Consider the following 17,093-nt stretch of genomic DNA (forward strand, 5'->3'; position numbering starts at 1 on the left):
CTCTGAATTTCCCTGAACTCCAGACCCATATTTCTAGCTGTGTTCTCAGAACAGAGACATAAAATGGGGATCTCCAAATTCTTAAGTGTCTAACCCTGCAAATCACCTTCCCCACCGCTCTGATTTCTTATAATCCACTCAGTTCCATAGTTCTGCCTCTTCCTCTAGCTTGTACAGTTCTTATCACATTGCCCTGCAGCAAGTTTCCATCAAGATAAACTTGGAAAGCAAATCTCACTGTCTTTCTGTGAAAGACAGAGCTAATAATCCCAACCACATGGAGTTATGATGAAGATTAAATGAAACTATATATAACATTTTATATAGTACCTGACTCATAGCAGACCTTCAGTGTATGTTTTTTTCTTTTTCTCTCTTCCTCCTCTTCTCTTTCTTTTCCCATCAGACTGTGAGCAACCTGAGGATATGTTCTGCACCTGTGTAATTATTTAGTGAATTATAGAGCCTATAAACAAGAACCTAAAAAACAGACCCTATAAATCTGTGTTTAAAAAGCCTTGAGGCTGGGGCACCTCAGTGGTTGAGTTGGTCAAGCATCTGCCTTTAGCTCAGCTCATGATCCCATGGTCCTGGGACCAAGTTCCACATCAAGCTCCCTGCTCAGTGGGGAATCTACTTCTCCTTCTGCCCTGCCCCTGCCACTCATGCTTGTTTGTGCTCTCTCTCACACAAAACTAAATGAAATCTTTAAAAAAAAAAAAAAAAAACCCTTTGAGGCTGCCAATCTTTAAACCTTTTGTATTTCTACTGTCAGAAGTACAAAGAAGTAAGTACAAATTTAGGACAAATTATGTACAGTCATTGCAGTAAATATTCATTAAGGGTTTTATGTAGCGTGTGTTTTCGCATGTATTGGGAACAGGCCACCTGTATAGCCTCTATTAGTGCATTCAGAACACAATGCATAGCCCACATTTTTTACATTCACCAAAGTTCTCAATCTACCTATTGTACGAGCCAAGGGATTTCTTACCCTTAATTTTAGTGGATTCTTATATTTTCATCAGTTTGCATTACTTTAGATGCCAAGGTATAAATTATTTTTGGTAAAATATCATTGTCCTGTTGGGGAAAAAATCAGAGCACTGAGCACTAAGAGCATACTTCCTTCATGAGCAATTATTTGTTGTATTTTAGCATTAACTATGACAGTGTGGACAAGTGTGGCTGAATTGTGACCTCATGCTGAGACAAAATAATGATTCTAAATCCCTGCAGCTTTTAAGCAGGTATTTTCTGATTCTGTCGAGATCTGTCTATTCAGTGTTTTCCCAATTTAATTGTTGTGTGGTGTGTAGTGGTTAATTATGTTCATCTGCTTTGAGCAAATAAGTCTACTCGTTTAAGAAGGCAGGTTCTTAAGCTGATGAGTCATAGAGCTTCCTTTGACAAAGAGAAAGTACGTCCAAAAGAGAATTAGTGACAATTGGGGGCACACGCAGTCAATAGCAAGGGCATGGAGTGAAGTGTATAATAGTTCTCTAGCCTCAAAAGAAGCTAAAAGGAATAGATCCAAAGCTTTGGGTAGCTTACAGGTCAGAAGTGTAAACACTAAAAAAGGCTACCCTGAGCTTTATTTAGTTAAATGATTTGGACAAGTCATTTAAACTTAGATTTTTTTTTCTTGTTTTTACTTGTTTTGTGAGGATTGTGTAGCTTATAAAAAACATGTAAATGTAAATTGTATTTGATTTGTTACTCTAAATTCAGTATGGAAATATTAATGTGCATGAGGAAAATTTAATTCTGTTTTTCTTAGATTATCACTTGTTTATTTGTGGACCCTTGATTGAAGATATCTTATATGTTGGGCCCAGCCAGGGCTGTGAAGATAACCTGCAGCTTTTCCTGCAAGGAGCACTGCGTATCATGTGTGAGGGGAGACACGTGGACCAACACAATGATGAATGCTGTGTATTCCAATAAGGGGGTGGATATAAAACCTGGAAGACATGCCTGACCCCTCCGGGAGAGTTACAGAAGACCCCTGGAGGAACTGACATCTAAGTGAAAAGGTAAAGGATAGATACATGGTCACACATCAGGGATAGGGAGAGGAATTGGTGTTTCCAGAGAAAAGGAGCTGTATCTGCAACAATCTGGGGAAGAGAGAGAAGAGGAAGACAGAGAGATTGATTGATTGAGATTGACTGAGTTGCAGGTCCTTCCTTCCTTCCATATTGAGGGCCCTGGAACATGTCGCCAAGACTGAGTGGGAGGACCCAGAGAGAAGGCCAGGATAGTAAGAGATAAGGAACTGAAGGGCCATGCCTGAAGGTCTTATAACCAGTAGAGCAAATGTATCTTTATTCTGAGTTTAATGGAAAGTCACTTAAGAATGGTAAATGATGGGGGGAAGACAAGATGGCGGAGAACTAGGAGGAGGCGCTGTTTCAACCTGTACTCTAAAGTGAGCTGATTACCTACCAAAGAACTCTGATCACCCATGAAATCAGCCTGAGATTAGAATTATACACGTCTGGATCTCTATGGGGGCAGAAGACGGCAGTGGGCAAGTAAAGCAGAGTGGGAATGTCGGACTGATATCAGAAGATAAACAAAAGGGGGGAGGGAGCCACCAGAAGTGACCCATTGGAAAGTAATACCCCAATACCAGAGTGCCCTGCGACTGGGGACCAGCATTAACTTGGAGTCTGGTCGAAAGCACTCAAAAAGAGCAAAGGATCATGGGGGGAAATTGTGGGAATCGGGGCAGTTAGGGACAGGGACTTAAGTCCCTGGACCCAGGACAGCCACCCCTGGCACTGAGCCAGAGAGAGTGAGGCAAAGAAACCAGGTCTTGGTCCCTGAGCAGCCAGCATGCCTGAGAGTGCGCGGGGTCTGTCTCCTGTGAGGGGCTGGGAGCCTTACCAGCCAGCAGAACCACAGCCTTTTTACAATCCCCACGTGCGTGGCACCACGCTACCAGAGTCTGAATTGCGCCAGCACCCTCCCCTGAGAGAGGTGCGTGCAGGCGCCAGCGCTCTGGGACCTGGAAAGTCTGAGCACTCCCAGCCCGGGCCACCGGGAAAATCTCAGTGTGCCATCACTGCTTGGAACCTCTCTGGTGGTCTGGAGCTGCTCAGACAGCTGCCGCTGTCGTGGTTTTGGGTACAAGCAGGAGTTCCTGCATCCCCAGGGACTGTGACCGTGCTCTGCCAGCGGCCAAGGGGGAATTTATGTGCTCTGCAGCACCCAGAGGGGAACAGACTGAGGCTTCTCTCTGAGAGGGAGGTCTGGGTGCAGTTTGCTTTCCTCTAAACCTCTAAAAACCTTCAAAAGCTGTCAAGGCAAGAGAAAACAAACAAACAAACAAACAAAAAATCTCCAGATAACAAAAGCCTGAAAAACTGCTCTCCTCAGAGCCCACCCCCCTGAGGGGTGTGGGGGGACTTAACTCAGGAAACACTGCCTGAAAATCCATGCAGCAGGCTCCTCCCCCAGAAAGCCAAACAGGAGAAAAAAAAAAAAAGACAAGAAAACCACCACCACTACTTCATAGATACAACTTTTATTTTTAATTCGTTCCCACTGTTCTGGTTCATTTTTTTAATAGATAATTTTTTTAACCTATTTACCATCACAGTGAGATGTCCAGTACATCAAATTCCATAATAACCTTTTAACCTGAACTTTTTGATACATATACCCATGTTTTTCTTTTGCTTTTCTATTTTTTAAATTTTATTTTATTTTAGTTTTTTTATTTTTATTTTTTAATATTCATATAGAGTTAAACCTTAAGGTAGTCCTCTTTCCCCAATCAATGCTACCCCTATAGGTAAACCAATTTTTAATCCCCCTTTATCTTAGGAAAGTTGAGTCCCTTAACAAAGATATCAAGATACATCCAGGAAGAATCAAAATAACCTTCCTCCCCCAGACTGGGAATTTATAACCACACTCCCATCTTTTTCTTCCGCTAGTGTTTCTGTGTATTTGTCCTGGTAGTATATAAATCTTATACTTGGGGCTCTTTTTGACGAGGTTCTTTTCTTATTTTGCTTTTGTGTATATATATATATATTTTTTTCTCTTGTCATCTAATTTTGTCAGTCTTTTTGTTTGTCTGTTATTGTTTGTATACCTCATAAATCTTACCTTGGGGCCCATTTGGCTGGGCCTTCTCTTTTATTTTATCTTTCTTTTTTTTCCTATATCTCTCTCCCTCTCTCTCTCTCTTTTTTTTTTCTTTCTTTCTTTTTTCTTTTGTTTGCGTGGGGACTCTCGATTGCTCAGAAGCGTTCCAGGGTGCACCTCAACTGTACCATGGTCAATACATCCAGCTACATCCATTCAGCCACCTCTCACCAAAATGACTAGGAGGAGGAATCCCCAACAGAAGAAAAATTCAGAGGCTGGGCCTTCTGCAACAGAGCTAATGGCTATCAACATAGACAATATGTCAAAAAGGGAATTCAGGCTAACAATTATCCAGGCAATAGCTAGGTTGGAGAAAGCCATAAATGATAAAATGGAATTGATTAGGACAGAACCGAAAGCCACCCATGATGATGTTCACAATGTTCTTATTGAGTTCCAATCTAATCTAAATTCTCTAAAATCTAGGGTAACTGAGACAGAAGATAGAATTAGTGATCTGGAGGACAAACAGATAAAGAGAAAGGATCAGGAGGAAACTTGGAACAAACAGCTTAGAAACCACGAAAACAAAATTAGGGGAATAAATGACGCCATGAAATGTTCCAATGTCGGAATTATTGGAATCCTTGAAAGGGAGGAGAAAGAAAGAAGTCTAGAAGATAGAGTGGAACAAATTCTCCATGAAAATTTTCCCAATCTTGTGAATGGAACCAATGTTCATGTACTAGAGGCAGAATAGTCTCCCCCCAAGATTATAGAATCTAAAAAAATATCAAGGCACCTGATAGTAAAATTGAGAAAGCATAATTGTAGACACAATCTCTTGAAGATAGTTAGGACAAAGAGGCTCCTTATGTACAGAGGAAAGCCCTTCAGAATAACGTCAGACCTGTTCACAGAAACCTGGCAAGCCAGAAAGGGCTGGCAAGATATATTCAGGGCACTAAATGAGAAGAACATGAAGCCAAGAATACTTTAACCAGCAAGACTGATATTCAAAATGGATGGAGAGATAAAGAGTTTCCAAGACCGGCAAGGCTTAAAAGAGTATGTGACCACCAAGCCAACACTGCAGGAAATATTAAGGGGGGTTCTATAAAAGAGGAAAAATCCCAAGAATATAATTGAACAGAAATATGGAGGCAATCTACAGAAAGAAAGACTTCACAGGTAACACGATGTCAGTAAAAACTTATCTCTCAATAATCACTCTCAATGTGAATGGCCTAAATGTGCCCATAAAATGACACAGGGTTGTAGATTGGATAGAACGATGGGACCCGTCCATATGTTGTCTACAAGAGACCCATTTCGAACCTAAGGATACACCCAGACTGAAAGTGAAGGGATGGAGAAGCATCTTTCATGCCAATGGGCCTCAAAAGAAGGCCACGGTAGCGATTCTCATATCAGATAAATCAGATTTTAAACTAAAGACAGTAGTCAGAGATACAGAAGGACACTACATCATTCTTAAAGGGACTATCCACCAAGATGATCTAACAATTGTAAATATCTATGCCCCCAATATGGGAACAGCCAATTACATAAGAAAACTGTTAATCAAGGTAAAGAGTCATATTGATATGAATATAATAGGAGATTGTATAGGAGATCTTAACATGCCTCTCTCAGTAATAGATCATCCAAGTAGAAAATCAATAAAGAAACAAGAGCATTGAATGACACATTGGACCAGATGGACCTCATAGATATATATAGAACATTCCACCCTAAAACAACAGAATACTCATTCTTCTCAAGTGCACATGGAACCTTCTCAAGAATAGATCACATACTGGGTCACAAATCAGGGCTCAACCGATACCAAAAGATTGAGATTATTCCTTGCATATTCTCAGATCACAGTGCTTTGAAATTGGAGCTCAATCACAAGGAAAAGTTTGGAAGGAACTCAAACATCTGGAAGCTATAGACCACCTTGCTTAAGAATGCTTGGATCAACCAGGAGATCAAAGAAGAACTTAAACAATTCATGGAGACCAATGAGAATGAAGACACTTTGGTCCAAAATCTACAGGATACAGCAAAGGCAGTCCTAAGGGGGAAATACGTAGCCATTCAAGCCTCCCTCAAAAAAATTGAAAAATCCAGAATACACCAGCTGTCTCTGCACCTTAAAGAACTGGAGAATCAACAAAAAATTAAAACAACTCTACACACAAGAAGGGAAATAATCAAGATTAGAGCAGAGATCAATGAGATAGAAACTAGAGATATAGTAGAACGTATCAATGAAACTGGAAGCTGTTTTTTTGAAAAACTCAACAAGATCGATAAACCATGGCCACACTAATCCAAAAAGAAAGAGAGAAAGCTCAAATTAATAAAATTATGGGAAAAAAAGGGAGAGATCACAACTAACACCACAGAAGTAGAAACAATCATCAGAAGTTACTATCAAGAGTTATATGTCTGGGACGCCTGGTGGCTCAGTGGGTTAAAGCCTCTGCCTTCGGCTCAGGTCATGATCCCAGGATCCTAGGATCAAGTCCCGCATCGGGCTCTCAGCTCAGCAGGGAGCCTGCTTCCTCCTCTCTCTCTGCCTGACTCTGCCTACTTGTGATCTCTGTCAAATAAATAAATAAAATCTTAAAAAAAAAAGAGTTATATGTCAATAAGTTAAGCAGCCTAGATGAAATGGATGCAGTCCTGGAAAACTATAAACTCCCAAAATTGAACCAGGAAGAAATTGACAACCTGAATAGACCTATATCTAGTAACGAGATTGAAGCAGCGATCAAAAACCTCCCAAAAAAACAAGAGCCCAGGACCTGACAGATTCCCTGGGGAATTCTACCAGACTTTCAAAGAAGAAATAACACCTATTCTCCTGAAGCTGTTTCAAAAAATTGAAGCAGAAGGAAAAGTTCCAGACTCTTTATGAAGCCAGCGTTACTCTGATCCCCAGACCAGGCAAAGACCCTAACAAAAGAGAATTTCAGACCAATATCATTGATGAATATGGATGCTAAGATTCTCAACAAGATCCTAGCAAATAGGATCCAACATCACATTAAAAAGATTAGCCATCATGACCAGGTGGGATTCATCCCTGGGTTACAAGGATGGTTTAACATTCACAAATCAATCAATGTGATAGAACAAATCAATAAGAGAAGAGGGAAGAACCACATGTTCCTCTCAATTGATGCAGATAAAGCTTTTGACAAAATCCAGCAACATTCCTGATTAAAATGCTTTCAAGTATAGGGATAGAGGGAACATTCCTGAACTTCATAAAATCTATCTATGAAAAACACACAGCAAATATCATCCTTAATGGGAAAAAGCTCACAGCCTTCCCATTGAGATCAGGAACATGACAAGGATGCCCACTCTCACCACTCTTGTTCAACATAGTATTAGAAGTCCTAGCAACAGCAATCAGACAACAAAGAGAAATAAAAGGTATCCAAATTGTCAATGAAGAAGTCAAACTTTCTTTCTTTGCATATGACATGATACTTTACATGGAAAACCCAAAAGACTCCACCCCCAAACTACTAGAACTCATACAGCAATTCAGTAATGTGGCAGGATACAAAGTCAATGTACAGAGATCAGTTGCTTTTTTATACACTAACAATGAAAATACAGAAAGGGAAATTAGAGAATCGATTACATTTACTGTAGCACCAAGAACCATAAGATACCTGGGAATAAGCCTATCCAAAGAGGTAAAGGATCTGTACTCGAGGAACTACAGGACACTCATGAAAGAAATTGAAGAAGACACAAAAAGATAGAAGACCATTCCATGCTCTTGGATCAGAAGAATAAACATCGTTAAAATGTCTATACTGCCTAGAGCAATCTATACTTTTAACGCCATTCCGATCAAAATTCCACCAGTATTTTTCAAAGAGCTGGAGCAAATAATCCTAAAATTTGTATGGAATCAGAAGAGACCCCGAGTTGCTAAGGAAATGTTGAAAAAGAAAAACAAAACTGGGGGCATCATTTTACCTGATTTCAAGCTTTAACTACAAAGCTGTGATCATCAAGAGCATGTTACTGGCATAAAAACAGACACATAGACCGGTGGAACAGAGTAGAGAGCCCAGATATGGACCCTCAACTCTATGGTCAAATAATCTTTGACAAAGCAGGAAAAAATATACAGTGGAAAAAAGACAGTCTCTTCAATAAATGGTGCTGGGAAAACGGACAGCTATATGTAGAAGAATGAAACGACCATTCTCTTACACCGTACACAAAGATAAACTCGAAATGGATAAAAGACCTCAACGTGAGACAGGAATCTATCAGAATCCTAGAGGAGAGCATAAGCGGTAACCTCTTCGATATCAACCACAGTAACTTCTTTCAAGATATGACTCCAAAGGCAAAGGAAACAAAAGCGAAAATGAACTTTTGGGACTTCATCAAAATCAAACCCTTCTGCACAGCAAAGGAAACAGTCAAGAAAACAAAGAGGCAACCCACAGAATGGGAGAAGATATTCACAAATGACAGTACAGACAAAAGGTTGATATCCAGGATCTATAAAGAACTTCTCAAACTCAACACACACAAAACAGATAGTCATGTCAAAAAATGGGCAGAAGACATGAACAGACACTTCTCCAATGAAGACATACAAATGGCTATCAGACACATGAAAATATGTTTATCATCACTAGCCATCAGGAGATTCAAATTAAAACCACATTGAGATACCACCTTACACCAGTTAGAATGGCCAAAATTATCAAGACAGGAAACAACGTGTGCTAGAGAGCATGTGGAGAAAGGGGAATCCTCTTACACTGTTGGTGGGAATGCAAGTTGGTGCAGCCACTTTGGAGAACAGTGTGGAGATTCCTTAAGAAATTAAAAATAGAGCTTCCCTGTGACCCTGCAATTGCACTACTGGGTATTTACCCCAAAGATAGAGATGTAGTGAAAAGAAGGGCCACCTGTATCCCAGTGTTTATAGCAGCAATGGCCATGTTGCCAAACTGTGGAAAGAACCAAGATGCCCTTCAGTGGATGGATGGATAAGGAAGATATGGTCCATATACACTATGGAGTATTATGCCTCCATCAGAAAGGATGAATACCCAACTTTTGTATCAACATGGATGGGACTGGAAGAGATTATGCTGAGTGAAATAAGTCAACAGAGAGAGTCAATTATCATATGGTTTCACTTATTTGTGGAGCATAACAAATCACATGGAGCACATGGGGAGATGGAGAGAAGGGAGTTGAGGGAAATTGGAAGGGGAGATGAACCACGAGAGACTATGGACTCTGAAAAACAATCTGAGGGTTTGAAGGGGTGGGGGGTAGGAGGTTGGGGGAGCCAGGTGGTGGGTATTAAGGAGGGCACATATTGCATGGAGCATTGGGTGTGGTGCATAAACAATGAATTCTGTTACACTGAAAAGAAATAAATTAAAAAATGTATCTCAATGGAAAAAAAAAAAGAAGGGTAAATGATGGATTAGATTTGCATTTTTTTAGGAATACTTGGCAGCAGATTGTAAAATGGATTGCAAGGGAATGAGAGTGGAAGTTGGAAGACCCAGTGGAGAAAAGCAGCCTGAAAGAAAGAGTGGGATTAAGGGAAAGTGGCTAAATTCTAGATCTTATAGTTCTGATGGTCAGGATTTTGTGACTGAGTGACAGTGAGGCAGTAAGAAGAGTCACCATGGTAGAGACAAGAAATGGGACAGTTTGGGGGGGGCATTGGCAGGAAGATGAGGAATTTAGTTTTAGATTGCTGGGTTCAGGTCAGAGGTAGTTGGATTATAGGTTGACTGAGAGTCATCAGCAAGAAAATGGAAACGAATTCCACGTGAGTGGGTATAATTATGTAACGAAAAGAAAAAAGACCAACAGCAAATATCTGGGGGCCACTGATATTTAAAAGAAGAGTCAAGAAAAAAGATGCCTAGAAAGGTATTGGAAAATGGGGGTCAGAGGAGTACCTGGGGAAAATGGGGTTATAAAGCAAGAGGAAGAGAGAGTGTTGAGGTGGGGATGTTTAACTGTGTCACATGCTGCAGGGAGTTCAGACAGTGGAGCAACTGAGACATGTTTGCTGGATTTAACAACAAAAATGTTGGTGACTGTCAAAGAGCACAGTTTCACTCAAAGGTGTATGTGTATGCAAAAACCAGACTGTGGTAGATTGAAGAGTGAATGAAGCCAAGAAAGTGGAGGCAACTCTTTATCATAAAGTCTTGATGGCAAGAGGAAGAGAGAGCCTGAGAGCTGAGATCCCCACTGCTGCCTTGGACAATTTGCATTAACTCACTCAAGTGCCTTCCTAAGTACTAGCCTTTATGGACTGGATAATTTCCCCCCACAACTGCTCTGCCTGTTCATGGAAACTTTGGTCTCCCCCTACTGCCTGAATTATGCTTCCAAGGTCTTGTCATTTTTCCTAATTGCTCTCTCCCTCCCAAGTTAAATTAGGATGAGGGAGCCCCATCTAGAGAATAACAGTATACTATAAGGAAACAAGCACTTTTGAAAATGCTACTCTTCATATATGATGACATTCTTTGGCTAAGCTATTGTGTCAAATCTGAGATCCTGAATGTGGCATTAATGTAAGAAGAAAGAGTGTTATTAAGATCATATTTTAGTTATATTTTAGAACAGAAGTAATACTAAGAGTAAGAAAAAGCCATTCCACCATCAAAGCAAATCTGATCATTCTAAATGTTGTTTTATCTTGAGATAGTGAGCTCTGTCACAAATGATTGGAACATGCATTTGACTTCATAAATCAGTTTCTTCCATCAGTGTTTTCTCATGTCAGTGTAATTGTAAGTCAAATCCTAGGGAGAAGGCTTTTGTAAATTGGGCATAAATGTCCCCTTGGACTTAGGTTCTGCTGGGATTATAAATCAGGACAGTTGTAAGTAGCCCAGGGACCAGGACAACAAGCTAGGAGATGTTGCTGATTCTGAGCACAAGGTAGACAAATCCCTAAGTGAGAGGGATGTTTGTCCCTGGGAAAGGTTGAAGAAGCCTGTGGAATCTGTGGAGAAGAGGGAACTTTGCAGTTAATGAAAGATAGCATCAGAAGAAAGGAGGGGAGAGGATGTGGTGGAACACATTATTCTCACAAGTTGGAGGGAACCCAAACCAGGAGGCAGCAAAATCTCTAAAGGGGAAAAGGAATTCAGGCAGAACTGTGGATTTCACTCAGCCTTGTAAACAGTGTAGGATAAATTGCCTGCATGGTCCCTGAAGCAAAGAGTACAAATAAGCTTGAAATACTTTGATGCTTATATGGAACCACTGATTGAGACTCACAGTAATACAGACAGAAAGAAAAGTTTCAAGTCCCCCAAATGCCTTGTTTATCAAACCAGGTAGGATCTTTTTTCCTGTTCCACAATTTATTGGGTTCTCTGACTTATTCCTACATTCCTCATGTCCTCGTGAACATTTTCATGGCATATGGTATGCCTTGCTTTATCAAACTACTTCTCAATTCAAAAACTCAGTGATCCAAGCTGTGGTTACATATCTTTCAGTCTGACTTCTTTCTGCTTACTTTTCTAAGCAAGAGAATATTTGTTATATAGTTTCCATGTTGAAACAGAACTTTGGAAAATCCTCAGAAGCCCTCCAATTCAGGTAGTTTCCATCTAGTTTTAGATGGTGCCTGTAAAATCACTGTGGATCAGTTTTCCTCACAGGTTTAAGGGCTCTAAAGCTGTTCTTCTTCTGGGAGTAAAGGGAATTTGTTTCTGCGTGGTTGGTCTGTCTTTCACTCCCTCATTCATTCTACAAATGTTACTAAACCATCCTATGTGCCAAGAACTGGGGGGAAAAAATAAAACTTTAAGGTTTGCAAAGCACTTTCAAATGTATTATTATTCCAACTTTAAAATAAATGTGTGAAGCATATGATCATGTCATTCCCCTGCTTATGAGCGCTCAGCAGCAATCCCGCTATACAATAACGCATGAACCTAATGTGGCATTAGGTTTAAGCCCTGGCTGTCTGGAACCATCTCCCACCAGTCCCTGGAAGAGCTATAACTAGTAATCTTGTTGTCTTAGGGTCATCAGCAGGAGGCTTATAGTCAGATCCTCAGAGATGGAGGTATATGGGGTAAGATGGAAAGGAGGAGTGGCCTCACACAAACTCTTTGTCCTCTCCACCCTGTAAAAGTGCTCCAGATGGTGTCTAGCTACAGGCTCTGATGTGCTGTTCAGATACCAGGTGTCACACCAAGAATGGAAGGCTGAGACATTGCAAAAGGTGGTCCTTTGGTCCTCTTCCTGCCTGTGTGTTATGTGCTAATGACATGGAACACTATACAGTTTCCTCAAACTTGCTAAGCCCTCTCAGACCTCCATAACTTTGGACTTGGTGCTGCGGCTGGAATGATTTCTTCATCACCCATACCTATAGCAAACAGCCGGCTCAAGTATCTTCCACTTAGGAACAGACTTCCTTCTGACTTCCATTAGAGCTAGTTTTACAGCTAGTAAGTTCCAAGAGCAGTTTTTCCCCACTTCTAGCCATTCAGCTGAGGCTGGGCATGACAGCTGAGTCATGACACCAAAGTGTGCATATATTTCTATTAAGTGAAAATAATCACCAAAACATTTAGAATCAGATAGCAAAAGCAAATGGTTAATATTATTTTTAGCTTGCCTACCAGTTGTTTTCACACATATATCTTTTATGTGAGTAAGCAGAGTATGTAGACCACATCAGAAGATAGAAGACAGAGCAAGAATTCAATTCAGTGTGTAAGGAATCTTTTTTTTTTTTTTTTTTCTGTTCTGCCCCCCGCCCCCAACAAAAATCTGTGAAAACTTTTTTGGTTTATAGATTTACGCTGGCTGACTCTGAGTGATTGAGATAATAGAGGTTCAATAACCATTTTTACTCTGCAATCTTGAGATGATCATCCTTTGGGTTATAATTTAATTTGGGGAAAGAAGGGCACAAAAAAGATGTTCCTTGCAACTCAAATAGCATCTTCTTAGAAAAAATCTCCCTTTCTACCCCATCTAAATTTTCAGTCACATTTAATTCTTTCTATCCCCTTTTCCTACTTTATTTTTTCTCCTATTCACTTAAATTATCAAACCTACTATCAATTTTACTTATTTATTTGGTATTATCTGTCCTCCTCTAATATGTAAACTTCTTGAAAGATTTTTGTGCTTTGTTTACTCTTGGATCCCAAGAGCAAAAAACAATACCTGACATATATAATAGGTGCTCAATAAATACTTGCTTAATGAATGAACACCTTGTCTTTTCATCAGAAATGAATCTGCTGCAAGAAGGGGTTCCCTGTGAATCTTGCATGTGTGTCCCTATGCTCCCAGGCTGTCCATGGGGCTAAAATATCTTTGTGTGCACACTCCAGAAGCAGACCCTTGCTCAGTATATACAGGTTCAGCCTCAGGCATGTCAGTGACAAAGGGGGCTCTGTAGAACCTGGGTCCATATTTAGGTAAGAGAGCAATACCTTGTGCTCTTTTCTCCATTTTCAGTAAATACATGTTTATACTTGTCTGGGGTATACTATAAAGTTTAAACCTTTGGTTATTTATTTATTCCTCAACCTGCATTAGTGAGTAAACATTTTCCTAAATATTTCTATAAGAATGACTATTTTTGAATGAAAGGAAGAGAGGAGTAAAGCATAATAATGAGGTTGTAGAACTTAAAGCCTGATTTCTTTTTAGTTGAAGCCCTGATTCTGCCACTCATTAACTTTGTGACCTTTCTCAGTTTCTTTATCTGTAAAATGGGAATAATAATGTTACCTACCTCGTGGAGTGCTATGAGGGAATACAAAAAGCAATTAAAAGGTTGTCTTGCACACAGTGACTCTGTAAATATTGGCATTTAATACTATTTATTATTATTCCTGCTTGAATAATGATCTTGAGCTAAACCAGTTTACTTTTATTACTAGTGGTAAACATGTAGATACACTCAATGTTATTGCAACTGATATTATCGTAAATGAATTTGGCATTTTATTAGCCAGTATTCCCTCTGGACTGGCATTTATGCATGTGGACCACAAAAATGATGTTTATAATGATATGTCTGGGTCACTGGGAGATCTTGAATTATCTTCTGAATTATCAGGGTTACTATAGCTCTGGGGTTGAGTAGATTTTATTATAAAAAGAAACTAGAAGCTACTTTTGTGAAATGTAGTAATCCAGAAGTAGTGGTGTACAAAAATGCTTCAATAAGTTTATATTATTGAATGCAAGGGATAAGTAGTACAAAGACTACTCCAAATATAAGGAAATGAAGACAGTTGGACAGGAAACCAACAATATGCTGTGCAGCTGAGCAGCTCATACTGGGAGTCTAGAGGTGCTGGCTAACTGGGCCAACACTGGATGATTTGAGCAAATATACAGAGGCCTCAGTGTTGCTTGACACGTCCCAGTCTGACTTTCCTAAATCATTCATTTGATTTGGAACTCCAAATCCCTCCAGCATATTCAGGTTGCTTTATAAATCAGATGGTGCTTACCAGCAGTCTTGGTTCTTGATCTTTATTTCCACCGTTATTGCTTTCGTTAAGACACATTACTGGGTCCCTAACATGCACGGTCTTTGCAAAGGGGATAGGCTGAGATAAGTAAATACTGCCTTTGAGGGAAACAGCTGTGTGAGTTCTTCCCTTCATGGGTCTTCACTGAGGTCATAGGGGAGACTTAGATGGGGGGTAGGTGAAAGCAGAATAGTAGAGGTTGAATAAAGAATGGAAAAGGGATTAAATTCACAAAGGCAAGGAGAGTAGATGGTAAGCAGAAAAAAAATGGGAAATTTTGAAACTTCAGGGGCCAAAAGTTGTAAATGATGTTTGCTTCATGTTTTCATATACAATATTAGTTACCACATAGTAAGCAATGTAGTGTTACTAAAATCTGGAGGCTTGGACAGGCTGTCTTTGGTCACAGAGGTAATATTTAGGGGGTAGGGATTTGAACAAAGCTCTGTCTGAATCCACACCCTGTGTTCTATGGCACATAGACTTAGTTAAATGGGGCAGGCAGATAACTGAGGAGAAAGTATTTAAAAATGTCAACCATTCACAAGAGTCTAGAATCATAAGGAATAAGCCATATAGTGCATAACGAATGATAGCTTTTTTTGGAATGGAATTTTTAAAGGAGCAAAATTTTAAATGCTTTAATGCTTTAACTTTACTCCAATATTAGAGTTGTATTGGAACATTAGTCAGACATCATGTTGAAAATACTGGGATAGAGTTGCCATGGACTGAAAATGATTGAAAGAGTATAGCAAGGGCCAAATGGGGACAAGTATGGAGAGGAGAGGAGGGGAATAGGAGATATGTGTGTGTGTGTGTGTGTGTGTGTGTGTGTGTGTGTGTAAAAGAGAGACAGAGGGAGGAGGGAGGAAGGGAAGTGAGTGTGTGGTGGAGGAGGAGAGGAAGAGAGTTGCATGCTAACACTAATTCTAAGCTAAGACCGTTTCCATGGCTAGAAGATGAACAGATATGATATTTGTAGCAGGGAGAACAACTCTCCACCCACTCCCATACCCCACCCAGGTTGGATCTGAATAGTGCTTTTTGTCCATCTCTAGCTTATTTTCCACAAAAGAGCTAGAGTAATATTTCTTAAACATAAATTCAATTATTTAATGGCTCTGCTTAAAGTCCTTCTGTGAATTCCCACTGCACTCAGAATAATACCCAAACTCCTACTAAAACCTGCCAAGCCCTGCATAATCTGTCCCTGCACACCTCTAACTCCATTCTCTGCACTACAACACTCTGACTTCTCTACTCTTAAAAGCTGAGACTTTTCCTGCTATAGGGCCATTGTACATGCTACTTCTTTTGAGAGAATATTCTTCCCAACACATTTCAATATTTAAATATGATCTCATCAAAAAGGCCTTCCCCAACCACCCTATCTTAAGTGACTTTCCCTTGTTGTCTATCATTTCACCATTTTATTCTCTTCTTAGTGCTAATTGTAATTGTAATTACGCATCTTGTTTGCTCATTTGTTTTGTGTCTTTTTCACTAGATTGTAAGCTTCATGAGCATAGGAACCATATCTGCTTGCTATGTCTAGTGACAAGGGACTCAGGCCTCCTTACAGTGTTCCAGGTGACAAAGACACTACTTAAGAATGGATCTTATCTGAGATGAAGGAAAGCATTCAGTGTTTGCAATGCTTTGATGAGGTCTTCATATAGTCAGATGTGACTAGGGGGGGTCAATGAGCTCTGTTGCAATAAAAAGGAGTATTACTTGTAATTATCTCTTTAAAAAGGTGGATGTGTAGGCACAGTTTTGAAGTAGAAGGATGAGCATGCAGAAACTACTGTACTGTGCTTACCATTGAAGGCAGGGTTAAATTGAGGTAAATGGACTTTGAAAATTGAGGTATGGTCTCTAAACATTGAGCACTGTTGTTTATTCATGGGAGGGCTGTATGTTTGTGGAAGAAAGTGTATGTGTGTGAGTTTCTGTGTGTCTAAGTCTGTATATACGCACACAGACACATGTGGGATTTAAGAGCTGCCCACTGGATAACCAGAAGAGAGAGAAGCACAATTGTTCTCTCACAGATGGAGAGATTCTGAAGAGAACTGGTCCTAGGAGACACTGAGCTTCCCCCACAGCCTTCCCTCCAATACCCACCCACATTCACCCCCTCCACACACACGCTTTGAGCATTCTATCTTGAGTAACTCAGGTTCTGGGAAATGTGGTACTAAAGGCTTGAGTCTGTATGTTGTAGCAACTGGGATGGAACCTAGGGGACTTTCAAAAGCAGGGTGAGACCTGGCATTGACTTGAAATGGCAGCCTTTCCAACGGGAAAAGGCAGACTTCAAGCAGAGCCAATTCTAGAACCTGGCATTTTTCCCTGAAAATGTTTCTTTCCTTCTTTCTTTCTTTTTCTTTCTTTCTTTCTTTTCTTTCTTTCTTTCTTTCTTTC

At 40.1% G+C, this 17,093-nt stretch overlaps 1 long non-coding RNA gene across 1 annotated transcript in view; it reads left to right on the forward strand.

The window, feature by feature from the left end:
* The first annotated feature begins 1,787 nt into the window (after positions 1-1,787).
* LOC131813790 (uncharacterized) overlaps positions 1,788-17,093 on the forward strand; it is a 58,224-nt gene continuing 42,918 nt past the window's right edge. The window contains exon 1 of the long non-coding RNA XR_009346978.1: positions 1,788-2,036. This is a non-coding gene — a long non-coding RNA (uncharacterized LOC131813790). The remainder of the gene's footprint in view (positions 2,037-17,093) is intronic.

Source organism: Mustela lutreola, chromosome 13 (genome assembly GCF_030435805.1).
Source record: "Mustela lutreola isolate mMusLut2 chromosome 13, mMusLut2.pri, whole genome shotgun sequence".
NCBI classification, from domain to species: domain Eukaryota; kingdom Metazoa; phylum Chordata; class Mammalia; order Carnivora; family Mustelidae; genus Mustela; species Mustela lutreola.